The sequence below is a fragment of the Bos mutus genome, chromosome 6 (genome assembly GCF_027580195.1).
Source record: "Bos mutus isolate GX-2022 chromosome 6, NWIPB_WYAK_1.1, whole genome shotgun sequence".
NCBI lineage: Eukaryota > Metazoa > Chordata > Mammalia > Artiodactyla > Bovidae > Bos > Bos mutus.
This window is the reverse complement of record NC_091622.1, coordinates 73,571,033-73,587,377: the sequence shown is the minus strand read 5'-3', so window position 1 is coordinate 73,587,377 and position 16,345 is coordinate 73,571,033. Positions and strand designations below refer to the sequence as shown.

The 16,345-nt window shown below is 37.2% G+C and overlaps 1 pseudogene; it reads right to left on the bottom strand.

The window, feature by feature from the left end:
* Positions 1-15,896, bottom strand: part of LOC138988193 (retinoic acid receptor RXR-gamma pseudogene) — a 78,180-nt pseudogene extending 62,284 nt beyond the window's left edge.
* Between the last annotated feature and the right edge of the window lie 449 nt (positions 15,897-16,345).

Sequence of the window (16,345 nt, the reverse complement as noted above, 5' to 3'; positions counted from 1 at the left end):
ATTCTCCAAGCAAGAATGCTGGAGTGTGTTTCCAGGCCTTCCTTCCAGGGAATCTTCTCAACTCAGGGATCGAACCTCAGTCTCCCACTTTGAAGGCAGATTCTTTGCCTATTGAGCCACCTCAGTTCAGTTCAGTGCAGTTGCTCAGTCGTGTCCAACTCTTTGCAACCCCTTGGACTGCAGCAATTATTTACAATTATTATTGTGTTAGTTTCTGTTGTACAATAAAAGGTTCATCCATATATATATATATATATCTATATCTCATTCCTTTTGGACTTCCCACCCTTCTAGGTTATCACAGAGCACCTAGCTGAGCTTCCTGTGCTTTATAGCCACTTCCCACTATCTATTTGACACACGATACTATGTTTATGTCAGTCTTAGTTTCTCAATTCAACCCACTCTCTCCTTCCCCACCATGTCCACATGTCTCTTCTCTTCGTCTGTATTTCTATTCCTGCCTTGGAAGTGGGTTAACCTGTACCATTTTTCTAGATTCTATATATATGCATTAACATGTTATTTGTTTTTCTCTTTATTACTTCACTCTGTATGACAGATTCTAAATTCTAGGTCCATCCACATCTCTACAAATGACCCAACTTCATTCTTTTTTATGACTGACTTAATATTCCATTATATAAATGTATTGTGTCTTCCTTATCTCTTCATCTGTCATTAGGCCTTTAGGTTGTTTCCATGTCCTGGCTATTGTAAACAGTGCTGCAATGAAATTTAGGGTACATATGTTCTTTTGAATTATGACTTTCTCAGGGCATGTCTGTACTTCAGTTCAGTTCAGTTTAGTCGCTCAGTTATGTCTGACTCTTTGCGACCCCATTAACTGCAGCACACCAGGCCTCCTTGTCCATCTCCAACTGTAATAATTGTAAAGCAATTATATTCCAGTTGTTAAAAAGGAGGGCATAATAAAAAACACTATTTACAATGACTCATGACATTTTGTTTAATCACAGGACTACTTTATGTAGATGAAAATAGACCAATCCTGGCATAGCTTAGCAACTTTTCACTGATATGCCATATTATACAACAAAATACCAATTTCCATGTGTAACTTAATTCTAGAAATCTATTCTCAACAAGTTTGACCCTGTTGCTGTCTTGAAAGATAGTTTATCATTCTCTGGCTGTAAGAACATTGAAGTCTGAGATTTTCAGCTTCTAAGTGGTCCCAAACATGTTTCAAGAGAAGTGAATGACATTTATATTGCTTAGGAAAGAGCTACTCAGTCATCCTGACAATTAATCACAAAGTACAAAGGAGTAGACACTTTTAAAGAGAGAACAAGAAAGAATATGTGAAATGGGTCAAGAAGATTGATACTCCCTCATATGTTTAGGTAAAGGTAAAATTTTAATAGGCATCACTGTGACTTGTAATTGCTTACTTTTTTCATAATTATATTCACCTAAAAGAATAATTTGGTCTCCTAGTACATATCTATGAGAGGTTTTAAAGTCCTTGTTAGGTTCACTAGTATGGAATTTCTAACAAAAGTGGGAGAAGTTGAGTCTAACTTTTTAGTCATATCTGCCCATGCTTTCTTTGCCTTCTCATTTTTTGAAATACATTGTTCACTCCTCAGGAATGTCTTATGGTATTTATTCTCTTAGACTTATATATGAATCCATTCATTTCTTAAAGCTTTGCCTCTCTACTCTGATATTCTTTAACCCTCTCATGAAAATTAATAATATATAGATTATGTGATAATATTTTGACTATTATTGATAATGGTGGTGGTGGTTTTAGTCACTAAGTCATGTCCAACTCTTAAGACCCCATGGACTCTAGCCTGCCAGGCTCCTCTATCCATGGGATTCTCCAGGCAAGAATACCAGAATGGGTTGCCATTTCCTTCCCCAGGGTCCTGATCCAGGAATCAAACTGAGGTCTCCAGCATTGCAAGCAGATTTTTTACCAAATGTGCTACAAAGGAAGCCCATTATTGATAATAGTATTAACTATTGATAACTCTATTAACTATTAGAACTATGAACCATCTTGTATGTTCAGTTATAAGTTAGGACATATCTGCTTGACTAGTTTGTATATACAGCAAAAAGAAAATCCATGTTAGATATAACACCTAAAATGATGAATATAGTGAGCTCTGCAACTAGTTGATTAATAATATGATTCACTGAGGCATTGAAGCAAGTTATCTAAATAGAAATAATGAGTTTACTTGAATTACAGGAACTAATAGAAAAAGGTTCAGTTCAGTTCAGTCACTCAGTCATGTCTGACTCTTTGTGATCCCATGAACCCCAGCACGCCAGGCCCCCCTGTCCGTCACCAAACCCTGGAGTTTACACAAACTCATGTCCATTGAGTCACTGATGCCATCTAACCATCTCATCCTCTGTCATCTCCTTCTCCTCCAGCCTTCATTCTTTCCCAATATCAGGGTCTTTTCAAATGAGTCAGCTCTTCCCATCAGGTGGCCAAAGTACTGGAGTTTCAGCTTCAACATCAGTCCTACCAATGAACACCCAGGACTGATATGCTTTAGGATGGGCTGGTTGGATCTCCTTGCAGTCCAAGAGACTCTCAAGGGTCTTCTCCAACGCCATAGTTCAAAAGCATCAATTCTTCAGCACTTAGCTTTCTTTATAGTCGAACTCTCACATCCATACATGACCACTGGAAAAACCATAGCCTACTAGACGGACCTTTGTTGACAAAGTAATGTCTCTGCTTTTTAATATGCTGTCTAGGTTGGTCATAACTTTCCTTCCAAGGAGTAAATGTCTTTTAATTTCATGGCTGCAGTCACCATCTGCAGTGATTTTGGAGCCCCCCAAAAAAAGTCAGCCACTGTTTCCCCATCTATTTGCCATGAAGTGATGGGACCAGATGCCATGATCTTTGTTTTCTGAATGTTGAGCTTTAAGCCAACTTTTTCACTCTCCTCTTTCACTTTCATCAAGAGGCTCTTTAATTCTTCACTTTCTGCCATAAGGGTGGTGTCATCTGCATATCTGAGGTTATTGATATTTCTCGCAGCAATCTTGATTTCAGTTTTTGCTTCATCCAGCCCAGCATTTCTCATGATGTACTCTGCATATAAGTTAAATAAGCAGGGTGACAATATATAGCCTTGACATACTTCTTTTCCTATTTGGAACCAGTCTGTTGTTCTATGTCCAGTTCTAACTATTGCTTCCTGACCTGCATACAGGTTTCTCAGGAGTGAGGTCAGGTGGTCTGGTATTCCCATCTCTTTCAGAATTTTCCACAGTTTCTGTGATCCACAAAGTCAAAGGCTTTGGCATAGTCAATAAAGCAGAAATAATGCTTTTTTGATGATCCAGCGAATGTTGGCAATTTGATCTCTGGTTCCTCTGTCTTTTCTAAAACCAACTTGAACATCTGGAAGTTCACAGTTTACGTATTGCTGAAGCCTGGCTTGAAGAATTTTGAGCATTACTTTACTAGCGTGTGCGATGAGTGTAATTGTGCAGTAATTTGAGCATTCTTTGCCTTTACCTTTCTTTGGGAAAAGAAATGACAAATTACCTTGAAAAGGTTAGGGTTGTTGTAAATATGTTTTTTTTTTTTTTTTTCAGCTTATACTTTTAAAATTTAATCAAAGTCATGTTCTGGGTAAATCCTTCAAGTTTCAATATTCTTCCCCCCCTCCCCCCACCAATAACATCTATCTGAAGAAGGTAAAGCAGTTTTAATTAGGGTGAAAGAAATGGGGAATTTGTACTTATATAAATAACAGGAAAAAAATGAAAACTATGTTTTTATAGTAAGCTGTATCTTTGAATCATCTCATTATATTTTTCCCTATAGACAGAAATTCCCAGGTGTTTGCTTAAACAAATATTAGATGAAAGGAAAGGCAAATTCAGTTATTTCAGTTGCTTATTTCAGCAACTGAAATTAGCATGATGGAAATGTTCAGGAAGAGATATAATTAGAAACAACAGATGTGTTTTTATATATTGAGTTGCCATATTGTAATCACAGAAATAATCACAATGTCTAAGAAAGTCATATCTTTATCCATTGGTGTTGATGTGAAAACAGCAATACAATATAGACATTTCAGTAATTGGAGTCTTTTCTCCCAAATATGCTATATTAAAAATATAGGTGTTTTATACAAAGTCACCTTGCTTCCCATCAGATTATATTCTTCAAGAACATTCTTCCCACCATGACATGCAGCAAGAAATCTCACTGATGCTGCTCTTTACAAAATCACACTTCCTTCCAGCCTATTGAGTTGGGTATGAGTTTGGTAAGGGCACTACCTTTCTATTTGATTAAGTTGAATAATAAATTACATTAAACACTTTTATAAAAATAGTACCTGATCAAGAATACAGAATCCCTGCCAGTGATAATAAAATTGCTAACAATTGTACAAATCATTTATACATTTGATTAAGAATATATTCTACAGTGAATAATTCAACTGTTTGAGATAATAAGGGAACATAAGAACTAGAATACATAAGAATTAATGATTATGATACTTGAAATGTTAGAAGTTTATGTCACAGTTTCCATTCATATTTCTAAATCAACATTTCCCACCTGAGATATTACAACTCTATTGTCACATATACTTATATCTCAAATGGTTTCTACCTAAAGATAGACCTTTCTTCTAGTAACAACTAGTATTCTAACAAAACAAATTGTCAACAAAATCAAGCAAGATTTGCCAGTGATGATAATGACAATGAAAGCTAAATGTTGTTTCCTCTAAGCAGTGCAACAAAATACTAATTTTACCTTGATGACTTCTAAAATACTTAAGAAATCCTCATCACTCTAATGTTTGTGGTATATGCTTCCTACTGAGTTGATTAATAGATGCTAGATAATAAGATTTGTTCTAAAATGCTATTAGGATAAAGGAATGAGCAGAATGCACTGTTAGGAAGATGACTTCATTCTATCTTTTTGAACTATATTCAGAAGTTTATAACTTGTTCATTTTTTCTTCTAATTATGTGATCTATTATAGCCAACCTTCTGTCAATAAAAAGTCTTTTTGCTTGGCTTCTATTGTTGTCGTTCAGTCACTAAGCCATGTCTGATTCTTTGCAACCCCATGGACTGCAGGACGTCAAGCTTACCTGTCCTTCACCATCTCCCAGAATATGCTCAAACTCATGTCCGTTGAGTCGGTGATGCCATTCAACCATCTTATCCTCTGTTATCCCCTTCTCCTGCTGCCTTCAATCTTTCCCAGCATCAGGTGTTTTCCTGATGACTCATCAGGATGAGTCAGCTCTTTGCATCAGATGGCCAAAGTATTGGAGCTTCAGCATCAGTCCTTCCAATGTATATTCAGGATTGATTTCTTTTAAGATTGACTGGTTTGATCTCCCTGCTGTCCAAGGGACTCTCAAGAATCTTCTATTAGAAGTCTATATATTTACTCACAAGTTCAATATCCAGAGCTGCACTATAAGAAATGTAACTTTCAATTTTCAGGACTAAAATTGTAATATTTTTATAAACTTTTGATTTGAGGACAGTTTCTGATTTATAGAAAAGTTCAAAGATAGCACAAAAAGTTTCCGTATTGTCCATACCCAGTTTACCTTATTGTCAATACTTTATATTAGTATGGTGCATTGCTCATAATTAATGAAACAATACTGATACATTATTATTAATTAAAGTCCATACGTTACTCAAATTTCCTTAGTTTGTTACTAAAATTATTTTTCTTTCTCAAGATCTTATGTAGGATATCACATTACATTTTGGTATCTTTTCTCCTTAGGTGCCTCTTAACCATGACAGTTTCTCAAACTTGCCCTATTTCTTATGACTTCAACAATTTCAAGAAGTATTGTTCAAACATTTTGTAGAATACGCCTAGACTGGTATTTTTCTTATAATTATATCTACTGTTATAGGTTTGTAAGGAAGACCATGGAGGTCAAAGTCATCTTTATTGCATCATATCAGAAGTACATACTGTTAACATGACTTAACACTCTTCATGTTAAACTTAACAACCTGTATTGAGATCGAATTTGTCAGATTTCTCTATTGTACAGTTACTATTTTTTTCTTCTATTCTCTTCTGTAGTCTTCGGAACATGGCCATTATGTACAGCCTACCTTAAAAAAGTGGGAAGTTATACTCTACCTCCTGGAGCCTGGATTATGTACATAAATTATTTGAAGACTTTTTGCCCAGAAGATATGTTTATTTTCCTCAATTACATATTCATCATTGATATGCATTTTACATTTTGGGTTATGCTCCAATACTGTTGTGTGTGAATGTGCATGTGTAGCTCAAATTGTTTTATATTTGGCAACTTGAAACTCTTTCATTTGGTACCTATGTCCCCTTAATATACCTCTACCATTGCTTATGTTTTTTTTTCTTCAATTGTAATTTTTAGTACTAACTCAATTTCAGGCACTGTGAAATGCTTCAGGCTCATCTTGTACATGCCCTGCCCCAATATTTGCTAAATCAACTATTTCCCCAAGTACTCCTACTTTCTTCCATTTTAAAATGGTATTAGAAACCAAGATATGAACACTTAGTGTATTCTTTGCTCTGAGGAATTATTGCCTATAGATGCTCTCACCTGATTTAACAAGGAAATTTATATGCATATATTAACCCATATATAAGGCTTTCAGGTGGTGCAGTGGTAGAGAATCCATCTGCCAATGGATTCTCTACCTTGCAGGACACACAAGAGACATGGGTTCCCTCCCTGAGTTGGAAAGATCCCCTGAAGAAGGAAATGGCAACCCACTCCAGTATCCTTGACTGGAAAATTCCATGGACAGAGGATCTGATGGACTTCAGTGCATGGGGTCACAAAGAGTCAGATACAACTGAGCAACTGAGCACACACACACATATGTATACATACACATGTATGTATATATATCTGTAATTATTTCTCTATGTAACATCTGTTTATGCAAAGGTAAATATGACTTGGTCCTATTGTCTCCAGCTGAGTCCTTTAAGGCATGAATCATTCTAGCCTCCTTCTCTTGCTGAATGTACCCTTCCACTTTAACAGTGAGAAATCCTACCATTTATTTTCATAATTGTTAAATTTTAGGATACATGTAGAGTGTTTTCAGAATTGTAAATTTGCACTCCCATGTAAACAAATAAGTTCATGTACTACTATATAGAGTTATGTACATTTCCCTTTGTTTTTAGTCTCACAGATTCCACTTACTTCCAAAGTTACATAGGTCAGCAACTTTTCCTTCCAACCCCAATACAAGGTTGTTTCTTCTATCTGTAAGACAGTTATCCTTGGTAGCTCAGCTGGTAAACAATCTGCCTGCAATGCAGGAGACCCTGGTTCAATTTCTGGGTTAGGAAGATCCCCTGGAAAAGGGAATGGCTAACCACTCCAGTATTCTGACCTGGAGAATTCCATAGACAAGGGAGCCTGCCAGGCTATAGTCCATGAGGTCACAGAGTTGGACATAACTTGGCAACTTTCACTTATATTCTTTTGCCATGGACAGTACCCCATCATAAGACTCATGCCATCTTCTTTTTTTTTTAATGTACCATAAGATTTTGGAGAAGAAAATAGCAACCACTCCAGTATTCTTGCCTGGGAAATCCTGTGGACTGAGGAGCCTGGTGGGCTGCAGTCCATGGGGTTGCAAGTGTTGGACACGACTTAGTGACTAAACCACCAACAACACCATAGTAGGGTTTACTCTGAACTAAGTTATGTGAGTATGCATGGGTGTGTGCTAAGCCACTTTAGTCCTGTCCGACTCTGTGTAACGCTATGTACTATAGACCAGCAGGCTCCTCTGTCCATGGAATTCTCCAGGTAATAATACTGGAATGGGTTGCCATGCCCTTTTCCAGGGGATCTTCTCAACCCAAGGATTGAACACCCATTTCCTACGTCTCTTGCACTGACAGGGATTTTCTTTACCACTAGTGCCACCTGGGCAGGGACTCTATGGGGTATAGCCAGTTAACAGTGTTGTGACAGTTTTAAGTGAACAGTCAAGGGACTCAGCCATATGTATACATGTATCCTTTCTCCCCCAGATACCCTTCCTATTCAGGCTACCACATGACATTGAGCAGAGTTCAATGTGCTACACAATAGGTTCTTGTTGGTTATCTATTTTAAATATATCAGTGTGTACATATCCATCTCAAATTCCCTAACTATCCCTCCCCCACAGCAATAAACTTATCTCTGCAGTTTTTCCTTTTCCAGGATGTCATACAAATGGAATCAAGCAGTCTGTAGAATTTTCACACTGACTCCTTTCACTTTACAATATGGATTTAAAATTCATCCATGTCTTTGCACAGCTTGGTAGTCCATTGTTTTGTTTTGTTTTGTTTTTTAATTGAGAGTATTCCATTGGAAAGTTGTATTATGGTTTGTTTGCATATTCACCTGAGTGACATCTTGGTTGCTTTGTTTTGAGTGATTATGAATAAAGATGTTATAATTACCTGAAAGCCAGGTTTTTTGTGTGGAAATTGTGTCATGTAAGTTGGGTAAATGCCTAGAAGTGCAGTGGTTGGATTGTATAGTGGAGCTCAGGTTAGCATTTTTAAAAACTGCCAAGTTGTCTTCCAAAGTGAATGTTGTGAATTACCATCAATAATGAATGAGAGTTCTTCAGTAGTAATTGGTTTTATCCATTTACTGAATTTTAGCCATTCTACTGAAAGATGACACATGAGCAAGAGCTAAAATTGAGAAAGATGAGAAGAGCTGCAATGAATTTCTATGTACTACTCAATCTCACTATTTCTCCACTTCTAGATCATGTATGGGCACTGGGATTGGGTAAAAGGCTTGTGTTAGCATTTTAAACTGTGTTCTTTTAAAGTGTCTTGAGTATTCTTCCCTTAAGGGAAATTGTCACTGTGGTTTTTTTCAGTGCGGGCTTCAGTCATTTACCTTGTTCAAATAGCCCCTCTATCTCTGTCAGAATTCCTTCATTAATTTCCTTAGAATCCCTGATCTCAGTCGCCAAAGCCCTTTACATTTTTTCCAGAGAAGTTCTGGGTTTTGATCTGCCATTGCACTTCCAAGTCATACCCAGAGGGTTTCTTTACACAACCAAGAAAGTCCAAGGGGATTCAGAGAAATCTCTTTTAGAGATCTTGTGGTTAACCTTTTATTTAATAATTTTGTTTTGTTTCATTTCTACCACATATGGAATCACACACATTGCCCTGTAGGGCACTTACATATCCACCCAAATCTGCAACAGGCTTGGCCCATCCTAAGACTTCTCAGTCTAGGGTGAAAGGAATTCTTAAGTGAGAGTGGGAAGTGCAGAGACTGAAATGGCTCTCCGGGGAAAGAAAGGGGAAACTGGTTGATCCATAGAAGGTGATAATAAAATTTAGAATTGGCCATATTTACAAATAATGACTATTCATTTTGTTATTGATTTAGTTGCTAAGTCTTGTCTGACTCTTGTGAGCCCATGGACTGTAGCCTGAAAGAATCCCCTGTCCATGGGATTTTGCAGGCAGGGATTCTGTAGTGGGTTGCCATTTCCTTCTCCAGAGGATCTTCCTGACCCAGGTATTGAACCCTGGTCTCCTGCATTGCAGGCGGATTCTTTACCAACTGAGCTATCAGTGATGGTGCTCCTGATTATTAGCGAAACATTACATCTTCTCCAGGGAGTGTCTGTGGCTCCGAACTTTTAGGAGATAAGTGTGCTTTTGGAGGCAGCTAGAATAAGGAAGAGTCACAAAGCTGTATAATGAGCCCCCAAGTATCTTTGGTTCTGAAAAATCTGTTGTGCCACTTCTGCCCACTCTCATTTCCTTTGAGATGTCCATGAATGAGATCCAGACCTTCTTTGCAGGGGGTTCCTATGATAACAAAGTTGGTTAGAATAAATAAACTGTTTATTTATTTTATTTATTGATAAAATGGTTAATCCTCAAGAACAGCACTGACTATCCTTTATCTTTAAGGTGTTGTGCATAGTTTGAGTATTAACAGATTATACACTTTGTTAGTATATTTCTCTATTATTTTTTAAATCATAAAAATTCCAGATATTTGATAAATAGTATTAAGTTAAAATATATGCAAATATGATTTTTTCTCACTTTTATTTGCTTTTGGTAACACTTTGTCTGTGTCTTTCTACTCTTGATTAACACACCCATCTTTTTTCTCCTCCTTGACCCAGCTTTGAATGTAAAAATACTCCCTATTTGTAGGATATATGATTATCTATGACCATTTTAAAAGGAAGAAAAATCACATAACATTCTATTTTCCTCAACATTAATTTTTATTTAGTGATAAATGGACATGCTTATAAATGAAAAAATTTCAAATATGTCAAGTTCATAGAAACTTTGCTTTTTTTTTACTAATCATTCAATTCTGTCATCTTGTCACCACTAAAAATTTTCATCTTTAGAACTTAATTACCAAGGTCAATTTCTAACAATTCCTTTATTCTGTCACTATGAAAAAAAGAGCCATTTGAGTAGAAGTCCTGATTAAAAATGAAGCAGTCATATAAATTGAACAGGTGACATTCTTTTCAAGGCTTATATTTTATTTTTATTAGCAGAAATTGTGTTTCATATAATTAATAGGAAGTTTTTACTGGGTTAAGAAGGAGAAACAAAGAGTTAATTATGATGCATAGAAATGTGTATTTATATTTGGCAAGAATTAATAACTTCTAAATTCTAAATTTGTTTCAATGCTAGTATGTATCACATATCCTAGACTAAATCAGAGTTTTTCTGAAATTTTGTGGAAATTCAGACTTTCAAGGTGACTTATTTTCTATCCTTCCAATCACTTATCCTTCATTCTCAATTAAAAATATTTTCTATCCATTCATAGTTATCTGAAAGTTGAATTACATATTCTGTTTTCTTTAAATGCTTGACAGGTGTCATGTAAATTTTATGTAAGCTTCATTCTCATGTTATTTAAGAAAAGCTATGTCTGTAAAAAGCTTGAAAGTAAAATATACTTATTTATAACTTTACAGGTAAGTATTGAAGAAGATAATATATACGTTGTTGTTTTTACTTATTCATCTTAGATTTTTTTAAACTGAGGTATAATGACATACATTATATGATTTCCTGGTGTGCAATGTAATGATTTGGTATTTGTATATACTGCAAAATTATCACTGCAATAAGTCCAGTTAATATCCATCACCATACACAGGTCGATAGATCATGTCTCACTCTTACCCTTACTGTTGCATAAGGGGTAGACAAGTTTGGTCCTAGTCATACCTCTCTATTCCAGTCCATAATCTTCTCTCATGTTGCTTCCTTTGATTGAAATGGTCTTACTCACCTGCCTTTGCTGAACCAGGTCCTATACCTTTAAATTGCTACTTGTGGTAGACGGAATAATGGCCATGCAAAGAGAACAACAGACTGGTTCCAAATAGGAAAGGGAGTACATCAAAGCTGTATATTGCCAGCCTGCTTATTTAACTTATATGCAGGGTATATCATGAGAAACACTGGGCTGGATGAAGCACAAGATGGCATCAAGATTGCTGGGAGAAATATCAATAACCTCAGATATGCAGATGACACCACCCTTATGGCAGAAAGTTAAGAAGAGCTAAAGAGCCTGTTGATGAAAGTGAAAGAGGAGAGTAAAAAAGTTGGCTTAAAGCTCAGCATTCAAAAAACTAAGATCATGGCATCTGGTCCCATCTGCTGCTGCTGCTGCTGCTAAGTCGCTTCAGTCGTGTCTGACTCTGTGCGACCCCAGAGACGGCAGCCCACAGGCTCCCCCATCCCTGGGATTCTCCAGGCAAGAACACTGCAGTGGGTTGCCATTTTCTTCTCCAACGCATGAAAGTGAAAAGTGAAAGTGAAGTCGCTCAGTCGTGTCCAACTCCTAGTGACTCCATGGACTGCAGCCCACCAGGCCCCTCCATCCATGGGATTTTCCAGGCAAGAGTACTGGAGTGGGGTGCCATTGCCTTCTCTGCCGATCCCATCACTTCATGGCAAATAGATGGGGAAACAATGAAAACAGTGATGGACTTTTTATTTTTGGGGGGCTCCAAAATCACTGCAGATGGTGATTGCAGCTATGAAATTAAAAGACACTCCTTGGAAGAAAAATTATGACCAATATAGACAGCATATTAAAAAGCAGAGACATTACTTTACCAACAAAGATCCACCCAGTCAGGGCAATGTTTTTTCCAGTACTCATGTATGGATCTGAGAGTTGAACTGTAAAGAAAGCTGAGTGCTGAAGAATTGATGCTTTTGAACTATGGTGTTGGAGAAGACCCTTGAGAGTCCCTTGGATGCAAGGAGATCCAACCAGTCCATCCTAAAGGAAATCAATCCTGAATATTCATTGGAAGGACTAATGTTGAAGCTGAAACTCCAATACTTTGGCCACCTGATGTGAAGAACTGACTCATTTGAAAGGACCCTGATACTGGGAAAGATTGAGGGCAGGCAGAGAAGGGGACGACAGAGGATGAGATGGTTGGATGGCATCACAGACTCAACAGACATGAGTTGGGTGGACTCTGGGAGTTGGTGATGGACAGGAAGGCCTGGCGTGCTGCAGTCCATTGGGTTGCAAAGAGTCAGACATGACTGAGTGACTAAACTGAACTGAACTGAAAGATGCCTAAATCCTAACCCTTAAACCTGTGACCATTAGATTACATGGCCAACGAGAACTAAAGTTGCAGATGGATGTAAGTTTGATAATCAGCTGATCTTGATATAGATAGATGATCCCAGATTATTTAGATATGTTCAATGGAATTTCAGAACATCTTAAAAGTACTGAAGGGAGGCAGAAGAGAGCAAACCACAGTGATGGCAATATGAGAACAGTGTAACAACCATAGTTTCTGCCTTTGAATACAGAGGAAGGACACCACAAACAAAGGAATGTGGGTGATTTCTAGAGACTGAAAAAGGAAACAAATTGCCCCCAGAAGGAGTGCAACCCTGAAAATCTTGACTTTAGCCCAGTGAGATCCATACTGGACTTCTGGTCTCCAGAACTGTAAGATGATAAATTTGTGCTATCTCAAACTACTGAGTTTATGGCAATAGTAATCTAGTATAATACCAAAATGGTCTTAAATGGAACTTCCTTAAATATTTCTGGAACATCTAGAATAGTTCTTTTTGTTCTACTTCATAGTAGTTTTCTTAAATTTAATTGGATAAATATCCTTTAGTTAATGTTTGTTACCTGTTTGACAATGTGAGCTCAGTGAAGACAGGGATTACATACATTGTATCCTAGGAATATTCTCAGTGCTTGACATAGGACTTGCCTCAATCAGCGCTTCCTTGAGTGTGTGTGTGTGCGCACGCACGCGTGTGCACACATGCCCATTCATGTCCAACTCTTCATGACGCTATGGGCTGTAGCCCAGCAGGCTCCTCTGTCCATGGGATCTCTCAGGCAAGAATACTGGAGTGAGTTGCCATTTCCTCCTCCAGGGGATCTTCTGGATCCAGGGATCGAATCTGTGTCTCCTGCACTGAAGGAAGATTCTTTGCCACTTGAGCATCAGAGAAGCCCCAATAAGTGCTTGATAAATACTTACTAGATAGGATTTTTTAATTTTAAATAAGAAATTGACTAAGGTTTGTCCATCTATGATTATCAAGAACCAATCTAGGGAAAACTAATTTTGATTTTTTTTTAATGTGGACCATGTTTGAAGTCTTTATTGAATGAGTTACAACATTGTTTCTGTTTTGTGTTTTAGTTTTTTGGCTCCAAGACATGTGGGATCTTATCTCCCCAACCAGGGATCAAATCCACACCCCCTGAATTAGAAGATGAAGTCAGAACCACTGGAGCATCAGAGAAGTTCCAGGCCCCTGATTTCTTTATGCAAATATTTTAAGAAAGGGATCTCAAGAGAGTAAGCATACTTTGCCCAGGAGAGAACCTAACCAGTGTTAAAATGTCCTCCCTGTCTTCTGTATTTTGAAGGCAGAGTATTCTCCTTCAATCTGAATCCTAATCTATAAGACTATTTACACATAGTCATAAAAATAGATGGGGCCCTAATCCAGAAGAACTGGAACCTGATAGAACAGAATGTAATCCAGTAGCAGAGCAAAAGATGTCTGAGATCTCTCTTACCATGGGTGCACAAAAGAAAGGCCATCTGAGGACAAGAGGGTGGCAATCCACAAGCCATCATGAGGTCTCACTAGAAACCTATTTTGATGGCACCTCAATCTTTCTGCCCACAGAACTATGATCAATTTGTGCTTTCAAGCCACTCAAAAAAAAAAAAAAAAAGAAGAAGAAGAAGAAGAAAGGAAAATATCAAGGTATTCTTTTATTTTATTTTATTTTTAAACTTTACAACATTGTATTAGTTTTGCCAAATATCGAAATGAATCCGCTACAGGTATACATGTGTTCCCCATCCTGAACCCTCCTCCCTCCTCCCTCCCCATACCCTCCCTCTGGGTCGTCCCAGTGCACCAGCCCCAAGCATCCAGTATCGTGCATCGAACCTGGACTGGCGACTCGTTTCATACATGATATTATACATGTTTCAATGCTATTCTCCCAAACCTCCCCACTCTCTCCCTCTCCCACAGAGTCCATAAGACTGATCTATACATCAGTGTCTCTTTTGCTGTCTCGTACACAGGGTTATTGTTACCATCTTTCTAAATTCCATATATATGCGTTAGTATACTGTATTGGTGTTTTTCTTTCTGGCTTACTTCACTCTGTATAATAGGTTCCAGTTTCATCCATCTCATTAGAACTGATTCAAATGTATTCTTTTTAATGGCTGAGTAATACTCCATTATGTATATGTACCACAGCTTTCTTATCCATTCATCTGCTGATGGGCATCTAGGTTGCTTCCATGTTCTGGCTATTATAAACAGTGCTGCGATGAACATTGGGGTACACGTGTCTCTTTCCCTTCTGGTTTCCTCAGTGTGTATGCCCAGCAGTGGGATTGCTGGATCATAAGGCAGGTATTCTTAGTATAAATACAGACATTTATTTAAGAATTATCTGGTATAAATTATCTGATATAAAAATTAAAAACCAATAATTTTAAAGTGTATAATATTTTCCATATCACTGCTGCTTCCATGATAGTTCTATGTTCAAGGACTGAAAAGTAATACAAAATAAGAAAAAGAAAAACTTCTTTCTTTACTAACACTTGAAAGTGAAAAGGAATTAGCTCCTGAGATGATTGGAAATACTGTCAGGTCACAGAGGAATACTTGGGGAGTATCCAGGCATTTTAAAAAAAGACATTATCAAATGCCATAAATAATGTTTCCATAAAGCCCTGTCATAGTTCACACTGCCAATGCACTGGCATCTCTTTGTGAAGAATTGGTTCCAAAGTTTCTCAGCATAACCAAATTCCTAGGAAGTATAAGTAAATATCCGAGAGAAGTGGCTGTTGGTGTTGGCAGATTTACTGGGACATCAACCAAATCAATTCAGCAAAGAAGGCTTAAACTTACTTACAGAGAGTAATCCTTGCATCTGTTTCTTAGAAAGCTCTATTCTGTTATTTTTGTTTATTGAAATTATTGTCAATCTGTAGATTTCAGTAAATTATTTGAGTTGATTTCAAATAGAGCTTTTATTTATTAGTAGCCTCTATATTACAGTGACCTCTGCGTGCATGCATGTGTGCAGTTTCTTCAGTCTTGTACAACTCTTTGCCACCCTATGGATTGTAGCCTTCAAGGCTTTTCTGTCCATTGGATTCTCCAGGCAAGAATAATGGAGTGGGCTGCTGTGCCCTCCTCCAAGAGATCTTCCCAATGCAGGGATGAAACCTGTGTCTCTTACCTCTCCTGCATTGGCAGGAGGTTCTTTACCGCTAGCGCCATATGGGAAGCCCATAGTGACCTCTAGCCAAAGTCAGTTTACCAAAACCTATTATCTTTTATGTGAGAAAAGGCAGAAATATTAATTACAGAATTCATACCATTTTATTCTACTTGAAACTCTCATTAGGCATTTAAAAAAATGACTTGTGACTCAAAAGTAAGATATCTTATTTGTTAATGAAGCCAGATATTAAGAGGATACCAAGAAATTATGTTTTAATACTTTGAATTAATTAATTGAATAAATATGGCTAGGCATTTATTATGACTCGTGTGTTCTACTGGAGTCTTAGTGGAACTGATGGTCAAATAAATCTGTGTGATATAGTAGAAACCATGATAAATGAATACAAATACACATAGTTCATTAAAACACAGAAAAGAGAAATAATTCCCTGAGGAGAGAAGCATCTTAAAGAAGAAGAATTGAGCTAAGTCTTAAAAATTAG